Source organism: Centroberyx affinis, unplaced genomic scaffold (assembly GCF_046629955.1).
Source record: "Centroberyx affinis isolate AG114_WGS23_722 - 3 ecotype Tasmania unplaced genomic scaffold, CSIRO-AGI_Caff_v1 ptg006087l_1, whole genome shotgun sequence".
Lineage (NCBI taxonomy): Eukaryota > Metazoa > Chordata > Actinopteri > Beryciformes > Berycidae > Centroberyx > Centroberyx affinis.
The window spans coordinates 107,469-119,109 of NW_027283098.1; positions in this window are offsets into that span (position 1 = coordinate 107,469).

Here is an 11,641-nt window from a genome sequence, read left to right on the forward strand (position 1 = left end):
GCTCGTGCCTCAGGTTGGGGCCTTGGAGTTCCTGTATGCTGTGAAACCACTTGAACTGGAGTCACTGTTTCTTCTCCTGGCTGTGGTTGCGTCTGTGTTAGTGTAGCAGCTTGTACTGGAATAGAAGCCTTGGTTGGAGTAGGAGCCTGGGCTGGAGTGGGATCCTGTTCTGGATGAGGAGCTGGAGTTGTAGCCTGTTCTGAGGCCTTTTTCTGGAGCCAGGGACGGTTCTTCTTGGCTTGAGCCTTTCTAATCTGAAGCTCCTGGGGGCTTAGAGGCTGCTTCTGTACAGCTGTTTGTTGAGGTGGAGCCTGTTTCTGGGCCCCTACTGTCTCTTTGGCTTGTGTTTCAACCTGTCTCTTAGTTGCCTCAAGTTGTTGAGCGTGATATTGCTGCTGGTGTTCTTGCTGCTGCTTCACCTGTTGTTGCTGTCTCTGATGCTGCTGTTGTTGCTGTTGTTTCTGTATCAGCTCCTGCTGTTGCACTTCTTCTTGTAGTTGCTGTTCCTTGAGTTGTTGCTGCTGTAGCTGAAGTTCATTCTGTCTCTGTTGTTCTTGTTGCTGCTGTAGTTCTGTCTGTCTTTGAAGTTGTTCTTGCTGCAACTGTTGTTGCTGCTGAATCAATGCTTGTGTCTGTGGTTGTTTCTGAGCTGGGATCTCTGGCTGAGCCTCAGCCTGGCCTTCTGGCGACTGCGAACTGGTCTGAGTCACAGCTTGTGCGTAGGAATATGGTAATGGAGGAGAACTCATCTTCTCTTCTCTGTACTCCTGCACTACTATCTTTGGCACAAGGGGTTCCTGGTACTGATGGGAAACTTGTGACTGTGTCTGGGGCTGCTGAGTTGGCTGCCTGGTGGCTAAGAGAGTGTCTGAGAGCCTCCGCTGTTGAGTCTCCTCCGACTCTTCCTGAGCTTGGATGAAGATTTTTGGTGGAGGAGGTTCTTCTGGAGGGCTTCTGCTTCTGTCTCTCCTGGCTCCGAGGCTGCTAAGCATACCTACTGCTTCCTGGAATAGGAAACACACACATTACCAAATAGATACTATATTAATCTATCCCATAGCAAAACAAAAATGAATCTTCCCTATTAAGCTTGGGGAAAACAGGTTTCAGATATTTGAACTATTAAGGTGTGCTTAATTAAACTTCCCAGCCACTTCAAATGTCTAAAAAGTGGTTTCATTGTTTTTTATTGATCACTGAAGATGTGTCCAGATTGGTGTATCAGCAGATGTATCAGTACAGTTTAACAGCTATTTCCCAGATATAGGATTTGAACCCCCACCTCTAGAACCATATGTATCTCTGCTGCCTTATGATCAATTTCCCCAAAACCTTCTCTCCTGTGTCTCTCCTACCTTGTGTCCCCTTCAGCTTTTCTATTGTTGGAAAATGCAAAACGCAATGGACTGCCCTCTCCCTTAATAAAAAAGACTACTGGCCTGAGACTGAGCAACAGCAGCTCGCACACGGTCCTGCATGGCGGAGGCGTGGAGGTACTGGATGGGAGAGTTCTTCTGCCCTGTCATCACCATCACCTGCAGGTCCTGCTCCTCCGTCACCACCTGACCCTCCAGCTGTAGACCACGGGAAATCAAGACCTGGGGGGAGGAAATGGGATTTAATAAGCATCATTTCCTCAGTCATTTCAGTCAAGGGCAATAAGTACGATTTTTACTGCCCTATAGTACAAAATGACCATGAACATATACATGGGGGGTTGATTGAGCAGTTCCACTGGAGCAGTTGTATTAAGTGCCTTGCTCAAGGGCATCTTGATGGCAGTTGTTGAGGCAGGGGATAGCTTTACTTTGTTTCCCAGCAAGTCCTAGTATTCAAACCGGCTAACTTCTGGTCAGAAGCCTACTTCTCTAATCATTAGGCTACATTTACTGGTTCCTCAATCGTCCATTCCTATTTCAGTCAGGGAAATTAACACAAGTGATAATTTAATCTTGTGCAACAGAAGAAGTTCTCCAAGGCTATTATATATTATAGTATCCTAATGAAACCATATAATTTCTTATACTGTGGATAAACACCCAAAATGGGCCACAGGACTACCTCTGGTTGGTCTCTGCATAATAAGAGAAGAAATATGTTTTAATGAGTGTGGGTCCCAGGATGAGAGTTTTCATTAAGGATCCTGGACAGAAAAAGTTTAAGAACCCCTTCTGTAATTTTCTCCATGAAAGTTACTATTCCCTTACTACACTGGTGGGTCCATAGGAGTGCATTATTATCACTTAAGTGACTGGGTAATGGTAATTCAGCCAAGCTTCCGCTGGCTAAAACCAGCCTACCTATGGCTAATATAGCATCTTTGTGGCAATTATAGATATGTCTTATAAGTTCAGAAGATGAACACTTTCCTTTCTAAAAACAGGCGGTTGACAATTCAGTTTACCAAAGGTTCACTGCACCAGAGGATGGTACGCTGACGTGTTTAATAAACCATCTTTTTAATTTTCACACAGTAAGTGAAAATAAAACAGCAATAAAAAACATATTCACACAGAGCTTCATCAGCATCGCTGTTGCTTTATGTGCATTTAGGAAAATTAAAAAGATCCATTATCCAGCTACCTATGCCAAGACCGGAGTCACAATTTATGTATTCAAGTGATCCTTTATTTTGCAAGCTATTACCTTGTTCTAAATTCTAAATTCATCAAATGTTTGCCTGTCTACCAGAAATTGCATATTTCCACATCTACTGAAGCTTAGCTGTGGTTTTCTTGTCTTAAGTTATTATCCATTGTGTTTTGTTTGTTTTAAATTTAACCACAGTGAAGCCAGAGATACATTTTCACATGTGCAGTTTCTACTCTAGGGCTTTCAGGTGGCACCCTCTGGCGGCCATATTGGAGGTCCTCAGCTCTTCGGTAAGTGGCATTTGTTGCGTTTCTAAACATGACTGTCTCAAAAGAACTGAATAGACATGGGTAATTTCTGTGCTAACCACAGTATCTTGTCAGCCAACGATCTGTGTCTCATTATAAACACACTGAATTTATCTAGGGTATCTAGTAGAAGCTAGTGGCTAGTATGCGCATGTTAGCCTGCTTTTTAGTTAGTTAGCTAACAAAGCCAAAAACCAGCTCTTTGTTCAGGTTAACTGAGCTGATGCTTTTCAAGCTATAACTCGTAGTGTTTTGGAGTAGAGATGAGGGCTAAAGACAAGACAGCTTACTGTGTCATCGTAACGTAAATATAGAAACAAATCTACCTTCTTAGACTGTTCACTTTTACTTAGAACATTATAGGATTAATCTACACCCAAACCACAACAATCTTCTTCAGGTATCTCTCTTTTTGTAGCTTGCTTGTTATTTAGCAATTTTTTGCACACAACCAATTCTCCAATGGACCTATATGATGATGCCAGCTGTGGTTGCTTGGAGATTTGTCCTTTTCTGTTCAATTCTATTTTATTCTTGACAAGGCAAGCAGTCCAGCCTGCCTGTCTGGATCTTACCCTGGCTCGTGGGTCCTGGCCCCGCTGCGGCTGTCGCTCTGCAGCCTTCAGCAGCTGGTACAGCTCCCTGGCCTCCGTCTCCCAGTGCAGCAGCTCAGCCAGGCGGCTGTCCAGACCCGACACACTGTGCTGCAGCTCTGCACACACCTGCTCTGCCTCAGACAGGGTCTGCATCACCTAGGGACAGACAGAGCATGGAGGGTTATGAACGCACAAAATTACATGCTCAGGACAAACTGTAAATACAAGGCTCATGCAAGAAGATCCTGGACAAATATACAAATATGCAATGATATATTGTATCAAAAATGGTTCATTCATTCATTTTTTTTTTTACATCAAAATATTGTTAAATTAGTTGTGATGTGTTGGTATAATTACTGTAATTACTGTAAACAAATGAGACCATGGTCGAGGCGATTGATAGCTTCTATGTCATGCAAGTGGGATTGTTAGTGTTAGTGTTTCTCAAAATTAAGACCACATTTCCTTGTTGCTTGGACACCCCCCTCGTTTCCTTTTTGCTTGCACACACACACACCCCCCGCCTGCTTTTATTGCAGCATTCACACATTTACACACATTCACAACTGGGAGCTGTTAGTTTCTATCTAGTTACAAAATGTGATAAACACTGGAGCAAAAGGTAAAGAAAGAGTAGAATACTTATGAACATAGCTGTGTAAATGTTTAGGAGGGAAGGGGTCATCCTTACCTCAGGTATGGCCAGCTTCAGCTTCTGTAACATGTCTGCTGAGCATTCTGGGGACGGATCCAGAGCATCCAGATCCACTTCCTTTATCTTCCTCATTATGAACTGAGAGGCAGAAAGACAATGTCATTTCTGCAAAGATCTATCTGATCATTTATATTAAAGCTATCATGACAGTGTACAACATAACACGCATACTACAATACTACAGCATAATATACTATAACGTACTTTTTTACACAGCTTTTCTGACTGGCCAATGATCGCATTCTAATGTCTGTTATTTCTGAATAACACACCACTGTTTCATAGACGTCTGATTAATTGTGTTGATTTCTAATCAAATTAACTTGTGCCAAATTATTATTTTTGCTTGTAATAAAATCAGTTTGAATCAATATTTCATGTCAAATGATTAATGTCTTTGGTAATAACCATGTAATAAGCGGGATAACATACAGGGAGTCTCGCCTCATTTTGAGGTCTTGATTCATAGTCGGGGCTTATTGTGTGATAATGACCAGCTTGCTGTACATAACCTTTTACATAACACACTATAAAATACTATAATATGACAACGTAATTTGGAAAGTGCAGAGTAAACATTATACAGTATATCGCCTTTTTCCCCAGCCTCTGAAAATGTCCATGTGATATTTATCCGGTTGGAGTCGAGTTAGAGTTAAGAGTCAAGTTCAGTTAATACAAGTCTAGAATTATGACTCTATTCCTCTGTGTCAAGGAAAGAAATGATTTATCTATCCATCAGTCCCACCTGTATTCTCTTCCTGTAGGTGCGTAGAGGACCTGCCATCACCTCCAAAGGCTCCTTGAGGATCAGCGTGGCTTCTCTGATCAGAGCCTGGAGGTCTTGGGGTCTGGACTGGACGTCAGCGCTGGGCTCAGCCGCACTGGCCTGGAGCAAGCACAAGTAAAGATGTTAGATAACACAGTGTTACAAGAAGAAGCACAATAACCACATAGATTACAGAAACTTGTTTTTACTTGTTAGCCCAATCAGAAACCTGTTTGGACTGTAAGATAACAGAGAAAAACAGAATTTCACACAGAAAAACTACAGGTTTGCTGCATGCTTAATCACTCATGGACTTGTTTCAATTCCTTATCTTTTTAGTTTGTAATAATTAAAAGTGGAGCTTGGTGAAAAAAAACAGGTGATAAAGGACATTAATAAAAGTAAAATAACATTAATGATAGTCTGTATGGATGGTATTGAAATGTTCATTTCAATGGTTATTGACAGATTTGCAGTTTACAGATTTACAAATGTACAGTCCAGAGTACAAAGCAAATGCGTGCAAGTTGGTCTATGAGTGATTAATACCTGAGTATACTGACTTTTTATGGACACTTATTTCCTATACTTGTACAGGAGTACAGGAAATATCGCTGGTGGCTACAGCTGTACACACAACACTACAGTCTGATTGAATAATTGAACATATCTTAAAATAAGTCTTAGAGGTAATGATAACTCCTTCCCAGCCCCGAAGATGTACAACTTGAGAAATCAATTAAAGCTGCATGACAATACATCATAATCAGACACTATAAAACGTTTTATAATTGCCTCCACACACAAAAGCAAAGGTGGGGCAGCACATTTAAACTTGGAGCCTGTCATTATGAGGGCGTGAGACTGCAACAATAAGAGAATCTCAGCTTCAAATTCCAGAAACCTGACGCATGGTGAGACAAACACAACAAAACAAAAAAGCACTAACAATGTGACTAACTATAAAACAGAATAGAATTAAATCATTAGGTCAACACAGGCAGAAATAAAAAATAATTGTCATTTCTGCTATTCTAATTTACTGATTGCTCTAACACAGCAGTGATTCAACCTATATCCAGTTCATGAAAACTTTTCCATTATCTGTTCTAAACAGCCAGTGTCTGGTAGCTCTTTCCTGGGAAAAATCCTGTGCCGCACAGGAAGTGATGCGTTTCCGGTTTATAGAAGAACTGGGTAGTTAGCATGAGCAGCGATAGCCACCATGGCTGAACAGACAGAGAGAAGAGAAAGTCAAACTGCATCAACAGAAATTCAAAATTCCAAGCTCCGCCCACACTGTTTGATTGACAGGTGATCTCTGGGAAGTGCAGTGCAGAAACACTACAGCAATGAGGAATGAACAAAAAAGTTGCTAAAATAAATAAACCCCCAATTATCACTTTAATCTCCACAGGCAAACTGAATGACATGATTTACTATTTCTCATCAGTTTCTACTACTTCTCAGAGCGCCTCAGGTTTCCCCCCATGCTGTAACTTACAAATGTGTTTCTCTTGACGAACTCGGCCCAGTGCATGTTGAGTCTGCGCAGCTCCTCTGCCAGGCTCCTGCTGGTCTGAGGGTCCGCCGTCTCGATCAGGAAGGTCCCCACCTCGTTCAGGTGGGCCTGGCGGGAGCCCCACTCTGCCATGGCCTCTGACGCCACCTACACAAAAACATCAGTATAACGGTGTTACCAAAAGAGATGAGGAATAGTTTGGTGTGTGTGGAGGGATGAGTGTGTCTGTGAGTGTGTGTTATCTCACTATTGTTTGTGATACGTGCTCACAGATTAAGAGTTTTAGTTTAACAACCATTTCCCGATGGCAGAGTTGCTCTGGAGCCAGAAATAATCTGATTGGTTGAGTTCAACCTCAATGGGCGGAGCCAAAGAACCAAAAATTTCCTAAGTAACCTAATGGTACGTTTCCACAGGATCCGTGATTTCTACGCTTCCCATTCATTTCCTATGTAAGCAGCCGTGCAATGCATTATGGTAGCGCCGCGGTGCGTTTCGAGAGACGGGGAGTCCCGTTGGCTGCTCTACATTTGCATAAAGTTGAGGTCTAGGCTACTTTATGCAAATCAGGGGCGTCCAGTGCGACTCGCCGCCTCTGGAAACTCACGAAACTCACGTACAAACTCTTAAACTAACTGTTGTCGATCTAAAATGAACACAGATTCAGCAACTGCACGACTTATTTCTAGCCTCAAATGTTTTCAGGAACACATTTCGGTGAACTTTTTTCATAATATAAGAGAAAGTTTGCAAACGAGCCGCCATGTTTTTCCAGTTTGAGTGACAGCGTTTGTCCAATCAGGTGCAGCAAGGAACCAATATCGAAGCACACCTATCAAGCGTCCAATACTGGAAAGCAGTGTGATCCCTTGCGTGAAATGATGCCTGTGAAAACCTACCATTAGATTTTAATTTAGAGTGAAAAGACAAGCGGTAAGAGAGGAGGAAGCTAATATTATGAAGCCTAGCACTCTGCTACTAACTGAAAAAATTTAATCTAGTCATTAAGTTAGCTATCTAGGTAAGCTACTTAGCTAGCTGCTGAACCTTCCAACATCATGAATGCCATGGTCATGAATGAATGAAAAAGAATGAAAAAGTCAGTCATTTATATTTTTAAACATATTTTGACCAGAGTTCCTTCTTTCCATTCAAGTTTGCCAGTTAGCTAACATGCACTCCAAAAAACTGACTGTGTTTCTTTGGCTCAACCCATTGAGGTTTAACTCAAACAATGAGAATATTTCTGCCATCTCTTCACCCATCTCTCTCTCTTCCCTCCCCTCTCTGTGTGTTTATACCTCTGCTCTCTGGCCATGTGTGTGTGTTGCAGATCCCTGCTCCAGCCAGGCCTGCAGGGAGCTGAGGCAGTCGCTGTAGGAGTCCCAGGCGGACAGCACCCTTCCCATGGTGCTCTTGGCTGCGGTGACTCCCTCCAGAACCACGGCGGTCTCCTCCTCCAGCTCCCTCACCTGCCGACTCACATGGTTGTAGTCTGCAGCTGAGGAGCAGCCAGGTGCTCAGTCAGTAACTCAGTCAGTCAATCAATCAATCAATGAATTTGCATGATCTATCTATCTATCCATTCACATTTTTCCATTATGTTGATTTACACAGTATGAAGACACCTAGGCAAGGTGTCAATCAAGCTACAAACAGCCAACAAATGTATCAAGTCTGTTAAGTCTGTTCATTCAGGTAAAGGTAAAAAAAGAGTGAGCTTCCTATTGATCTCTGAATCAATTAGTTAAGGTGGAAGAAGAGTCAGATGGAGGGAATTTAATCCATCTAGAGTCCCAGTACACTCACCAAGGGCAGATTTGCTTTCATATTTCCCAGAAACCTGTTTCAGCTTATGAAGGGCTGCTTCCAACAGAGAAGGGAGCTCCTGCTTATTTACCAGCTCCTGTGTGTAAAGAAAAACAGTATGGAGAACAGTAGAGTCAGAGTCTCAGCACACTAAAATTTAGATCGGAAAAAATGATCATCCTCACATTCATACAGTTAGGCTGCCAGTATACTTGTTGTGGAAACAAAATTCTGCTGTTTTGCACAAACAGAAATCCAGTTTGCACAGGCTTGCTGGCTGAACTAGTTGAATTATCGCACATCAGTCACCAAATAACACGTGAGTGGTCGTGTTGCCTTGTGAGATAACATCTCCATTTCCTTTTCCAGTGGATTGTCTCTGTTTACATCTCCAGCTAACATCTTGTGTTTAGTAAATGTAAAATACAAAGCACAGTGAGTATACACACACATTTGAATGAGGCAATGAGGCCTTCGACTCTGATTTCGCATTCATTGCAAGTCTACTGCCAGCTTTAGACACATTCACGCCTGGTTGTACACAGAACAACAGTCTTCTACTGTCGGCCACTGAGCAGCTCTACTGAATTGGAGGTTAAGTGCCTTGCTCAAGGGTAACTTGATGCTAGTTGTTCAAGGAGAGAGCATTACTCATTCATTTTCCCAGCTGATCTGGGGATTCAAACTAGCAACCTCCTGGTCTTACGCCTGCTTCTCTAACCATTAGGCTACCATAATGCGAATTCCCGTGCCATTTTCGATTCTTCTGATTGATCCGTTTGTCAGGGGTAAAAGACTACATACAGCTTTAATGCCATTTAACTTTGCTTTATTATTCAAGAAAGGCATTGCTGTGTGGAGCTACTTTTGTCTCATAATTACTTTTCAAAACAGGTAAGGCACATTTGGCATGTCAAAGAGCAAGTGAAAAAACTTAAGTAATTGGAGGTCAACATCACTGAACAAAACAAAATATTTACCACTGTATTTATTGGGTCATTCAAGCGCATTCTACCCATAATTACAATATTTCTGACGGCGTTTGAAGGCAGCATCTTGCTACTGTTGTGACTGAAGTGTGGAGATAATGAGGTAAATATTGGACTTTTGGACCCACAGTGCAATCGTTTGGCTTCAGAACACTTGGATTATGCTGTTTAGAGAATTTTAATCTTTAGTCTTTTTTTTTTGTGGTTTTTGGAACTCTAAAGAAACAGTTTCCAGCGACTTCTGTTGTTCTGTAGAAAGTTGCCACAGCTGTGCTACCTAACTCACTGTATGTTCTATAGACATACAAACTTCACCGGTGTTTCCACTGACATGAGGGTGAGCAGTCAAATTACATCATTGTTTGTGATTGACAGCATACCGAAAGGGTCAAAAGGTTTTTGCGACGTTACTCCAGAAGCATCCAACTGTTATACATTCTTAATGCTCAGTAAGAGGTAGCCTATCGTTAGTGCGGTGGCTTATCAATTCCAGTGAATTAGGCAGTTTGGAACTTGACTAAAGTGTGGAAATAATGAGTTAAATATTGGACTTTTGGACCCACTGTGCAACCATATGGCTTCAGAACACTTGGATTATGCTGTTTAGAGAATTTTATTCTTAAGTCTTTTTTTTTTTTGGTGGTTTTAGGAACTCTAAAGAAACAGTTTCCACCAACTTCTGTTGTTCTGTAGACAGTTGCCAAAGCTGTGCTACCTAACTCACTGTATGTTCTATGGACATGAGGGGGAGCAGTCAAATTAAGGATAAGGATACAGATGCACTTTATTGATCCCCTTGGGGAAATTTGGGTGTCATTGTTTGTGATTGACAGCACACCGAAAGGGTCAGAAGGTTGTTGCTAGTATCGTTAGTGCGGTGGCTTATCGATTCTGGTGAACTGGGCAATTTGGAGCTAAATTGGAACTGGTTCTCGATACCCAGCCCTAATCAAGCCACAGTGCTTTTCTAAGATGTCGATTTTGAACGAAGACTACGTACATGCCACTCCTGCAGCAGCACCCTGACGGCCTCTTGGGACAGGTAGGGCCTCTTCCAGACCCGCAGCTTGGTCCTGATCTGCCCCAGCAGATCCAGCACTGTGTGGCGGTGCTCCCGGTACTCCAGCTTGATCCCATGGTACTTAGCAGTCACTCTCACACTGGTAAACCTGTTGAAGATGAGCGTGGGAAGATGATGACACAGACAAATAAACCTGAGGACTGCAAAAAGGTTTATATTTGCACGTATAAATGAAAAAAACACAGCAAAAAACTGAAATTGTGCAGGTGAGATGAAGTAACAAAGAGCTTATAAAAATATTTAACTCAAAAGAAATCAAGACAACAAATTTCTTGTTGAACTCTGAGTTGAACAACATGAAACGTAATCATATGTATCATGTTATAAATGACACTGCTCCTGGATATCGCAAATGTCATGTTTCATAATCAACATTCCTAAAATACCACTATAATAATAACCCCCCCGTGTGAAAAGCTCTGCAGCTCGAGGCTCATTTTGCTTTTCTGGTTTTAGTTTCTGGAACTGAACCTCCGTCTGCAAATCAAAAACTGTCCTACCAACTTTATTTTGCAATTTCTAATGTTTGCAGTTAAAAGAATCTAGTTTGAACTCTGTCCTCGCTCCTTTTAGAATCACATGGAAAAGATCACAGCTAACAACGTTCGCTGTTCTAAAAAAGTAACTAAGTAACTTTTACTCTGAGGACATTTTAAAGGAGACACTTTTTACTTTTACTGAAGTAGATTTTTACGACGGTAGTTTTAGTTTTACTTAAGTACAATATCAGCAAAATAACAGTACCTCTACATGATTAGGAGATTCTAGTACCCTTTCCACCACTGCATATAGCTGCAAATGATCAATTCAAAGACTGCACATTTGGACTGTTCACTGTTATTGACCCAGACCATCAGGTCCGTAGAGGGGAAGCAGGCAGAAAGCCAGCAGCCTCACCTCCTCTTCATCTCTTCCATCTTGTCCGTGGGAACCAGCATGTTTCCGTACTCATCCAGGTTCTGGAACATCTGGAAGGTCTTCACCTGCTGGGGCATCTCCTCCAGGCAAACCTTACATGCACATTTACATTTCAATATCAATCAAAAATATCATGTTTTCCATCCATGGCAGTCCATATTTCAACACCTTACAAAAAAAAGCAAGGATATCCAGATTATAGTAACGCTGAATGAGTGCACAAAGACATCTTCATATCCAGATCACAAATATCTTCATTGAAATAAATGAATAGTATACTCAAATAAGGTGATTATTCTGGATAGGGGTTTTTCCATCCTTAATGTGGAACCTCCTGCC